This window comes from Gopherus evgoodei, unplaced genomic scaffold, assembly GCF_007399415.2.
Source record: "Gopherus evgoodei ecotype Sinaloan lineage unplaced genomic scaffold, rGopEvg1_v1.p scaffold_56_arrow_ctg1, whole genome shotgun sequence".
Taxonomy (NCBI): Eukaryota; Metazoa; Chordata; order Testudines; family Testudinidae; genus Gopherus; species Gopherus evgoodei.
Window position 1 is genome coordinate 735,897 of NW_022060077.1, and position 3,730 is coordinate 739,626.

The 3,730-nt window shown below is 54.5% G+C and overlaps 1 pseudogene; it reads right to left on the reverse strand.

Annotated features, from left to right (window-relative positions):
- Positions 1-1,547: 1,547 nt before the first annotated feature.
- On the reverse strand, positions 1,548-3,344 carry LOC115643278 (annotated as a pseudogene).
- Between the last annotated feature and the right edge of the window lie 386 nt (positions 3,345-3,730).

Genomic DNA, 3,730 nt, shown 5'->3' on the forward strand with positions numbered 1-3,730 from the left:
TTTTATCTCACTTTTTCCCAGCGCTTGTGAGACATGCTGCTGCTTCTCAGTGTTTTCCACTCAGGGATTACCCACAAACCTCTGTTAGCCTGACTTTGGTCAGGTTGGCATACCTGGTTTTGTCTGCTATATCTTTATTCAGGCCTAACAACACTATCGAACTCACCCTGGATGGGAGGGACTAGAGCGCAGTATGAGAGGTCCCCATCAGGCCAATCGACCTCAGTGCACCAGGCAGCCCCGAGCCGTGTCCCCAGATCCTGGGGGACCTTTGGCATCAGCCAAGAACAGCCACCTGGCTGCCAAGCCCGAGCTAGACTTTAATCCAGAGCAGGGCCTGTATTGGGCCTTGGACCCTGACAGGGGCCACAACACAAGAGAGTCTGTGAATTATTATCTGGGGAAGGGTCCGCACACCCAGCAGGGAAGGTCACAAGCCCCGGGTTGAGCGCAGCCCCTCTGGCCATTGTTGCTGCCATCCAGCAGAGGAGGGACCCTCAGGCAACCCCTCAACCCCCGCTCACCCGGCCAAGGGAGCTGACATAACCCCGGAGGTTTCTCCATTCACTGTGCTTCCCTTCTGAAGTGAGTCTCAGCCAGCTCGGCCTCCCAGCTGTCTATCAATCCAAGTCTCCTGGGGACTGGACTGAGAAATTTAGAGCCACTGTCTTTTACCTGGGACTAAGGAGACCTGAGGCATTGAGGTGCAGCCGGAGCCCAGGGAGCCAGAAGTGTTAGAGCAGAAGTGGTGGTTACAAGCAGCGTATAGGGCTGGGGGGCAGAGAGATGACTAACACTGGAAGCTTGTTTGCAAACTTAACTTAGGGGCTGTGACCCTGGCTTCCTAATCCTGGCTCTGATCAATTTCCATTAGTGGGGCTGCTCCTTGAGCTGTCTGAATGGCCAGCAAGGACTACGTCTTCCAAAGCAGAACAAATGGAATGACTGCACTGTGTGTCACACGAAACCAAGTCACAGAGTGATGACAGCAAATCCAGGGATTGAAATCACACTCCTTGCCAAGCCAGGTGAAGGAAGGGTGCAATTCATGAGCTGGATTAGGTGACTCGGGAGAGTTGGGTCAAATTCCTGACCCTGCCACAAACTTTCTGGATGTCCCGGGTCAAGTCACTTAGCATACGTCTATACAGGGATAAAAGCCACATGGCACAGCCATAGCTGCTCTGGGTCAGCTGACTCAGGCTTGCAGGGTTTGGACTGCGGGGCTAAAAACTGCTGTGTAGACATTCAGTCTTGGGCTGGGGCCTGCGCTCTGGGTCCCTCCACCCTCAATTTCCTTCTGTAACATGGCAAGAAAAACACCCAACCCCCCCGTGCCTGTCTCGTCTCTTTAGATCAGAAGCTCTTTGGGGCACGGACTGACTCTTGTGTGTTATGTGCCGCGCATAGCACAACAGGCAGGTACTGCATGGAACACGTGCAGGGAGGGAGCACTTTGGAAGCAAGCCGCTGCACGCTACCTTAATATGCACCAAGCTGTTTTTAGTATGTAACAAGACAGAATTACAACAGGCAAAATGAACATGTTACAATATCTTGCTTGGCTGGGACTTTGTTAGCATCTCAATGGCTGCATTGATTTCCCCTTCGGTGTCGATCAGAGCCTGTAAATTTGCTTCCTGGTCCTGGAAGCCCATCGTTCTGAGCTGCTCCATTTGTCGCTCAAATCTGACGTCTGGCCTCTGCTGATCCACGCACTCTTGGCCTTCAGGTTCATCCTTGTCTGACGTTAGACTGACGTCCTCCTCGGACTCGCTACTGGGAATGGACCCTTCCATGCTTTCCAGCTCCAGTTCCACGTCCCGGTCCCCCAGCCCTAGGATAAAATCTGGAACCTCGGCCGAGAGCGTCTGCAAGCCCAGCTGAATCTGTAACAAAGCCTGCATGGCTCTAGGGCTGGTCAGTAAGGGGGCGATTTCAGCGCTCTCCAACTCCGGAGGGACCTGATGTATCCTTTCATCTTGAGGCCGAGAACATCCATCATTGGAGAGGTGGGTATTGTTCAGCAGCATCTGTGCTGGGCCGTTAGGATTGGACAACACGCTCTCCATGTTCTGCATAAACTCTGGGTTTCCTGTTAGCTGCTGAACCATACTCTGAATTCCTCCTATGTTGGCAAACCCAGGGCCTGCTCCAGGCCCAAAATTTAGTACAGTAAAGTTCTGCCCTGTGCTATGGCTGGTACGATTGCTATGGTTATTCACAATATCACCGGCTCTGTTCGTCCGAACGGCCCAAGGGTTTGGTAAAGGGTCTCTGTTTTCCATCCGGGCTGGCGGACTGGCCCCATCCAACGGTGGGTTATTCTCTAATGATGCAGATGGGTTGCTCCCAAACTGGGCTTGCACAGCGTTCATCATTGGTTCCTCTATCTCGCTGTACAGTTGCTGCAGGGCATTGTATCCACCGGGGATGCTCTCCAGGTTGCTTAAGGCTCGGTCATGGTTCCTGATAATTTCTTGCAGCATTGCCGGGCTGTTGGAGACCTCAATCATTTCCCGGATGAAATCTGGGTTGCGGAGGATGTGATTAATCTCGGGGTTTTGCTCGGCCAGCTGCTGCATCTGCGGGTTGGAGAGAAGGATCTCCTGGACCAGGTCTGTGTTGGTGAGGATGTTCTGCACCAAGGGATTCTGTGCCACCTCACTCATCAAGTCCTGTATGGAACTGTCAGCCTCTGAGGCCTCGCTCATTAAATCCGACACATCGGTTGGATCCAGACCCAGCACGCTCATGCCTGTCACCCCGACGAGGAAGCCCAAGAGGAACGGGTTGCTGTTGATGGTGTTCAGATCCAGGTCCGAACTGATGATCTCAAACAAGAGGTTTTCCATGACCTGGCCCACTAACTCCCGGCTGGAGGCCACCAGCTCTTCCAAGCACCCCTGCAGCTCGGACAGGTTGGAGTATCTGAGGCCCAGGTGCTGCAGAGTGGGGCCCTGCCCCCAGGCAAGCAGGTTAGAAGCGCTGCTGTTTGCGGACGGCATCGGTGGGGTGGCAGCATTCGTCAGCTCAGCCGGGTGGTCCTGGAGCCTCTTTTGGGACCGGATGACAAGGTGGATGCTGAATCCACTGCGGACCCCGTGCTGGCTCAGTGTGTCCTGATCCTTTAGGATCTTCCCAGCAAATATTAGCACCAGCAGGTCAGAGGGAGCCTTGAAGCGCTTGGCGACCTCCTTCTTAAATGCCCAGATGGTGCTGCTCTCTGCTACCTCAAACTGCTCCTTCTGCTTGAGGGTCTTCACCGTCACCTTGAGGACACCACCAGACTCGGCTGTGATGGCTGCTTGGTTAGTGTTGGGGGCCCGTCGGCTTTCGGACATGGTGACTGGGATCCAGGAGCTCCGCGTTGGTCCTTCCTCAGGGAGCAGAAGCGCCAGGGGAAGGAGATGGGACGTGAGAGAGGACAATTCCTTTTGGCTGATGTACGGCGGCGGTCGTTCGTGCCGCTATCGTTACGGGCTTCTGGGGCAGAGCGGTAGGAAAGGGGGAATTGGCCAGCTCTCCCCGTGGTACTGCTGGAAGCCAAAGAGAGCGCACATACCAGCCAGATGTTGGCCTGCTCCTCTGTTCACTCACAACCTGGCTGGTTCCCTCATGGTCTTTCTGCTGCTGATGCCACCTGCCCATGCAGAATTTCCACCTTGCCTATCCTGGGGCACTGTGACATCACTGCTGATGTCACAGTAAGCAGACAAGGCATTGGTGG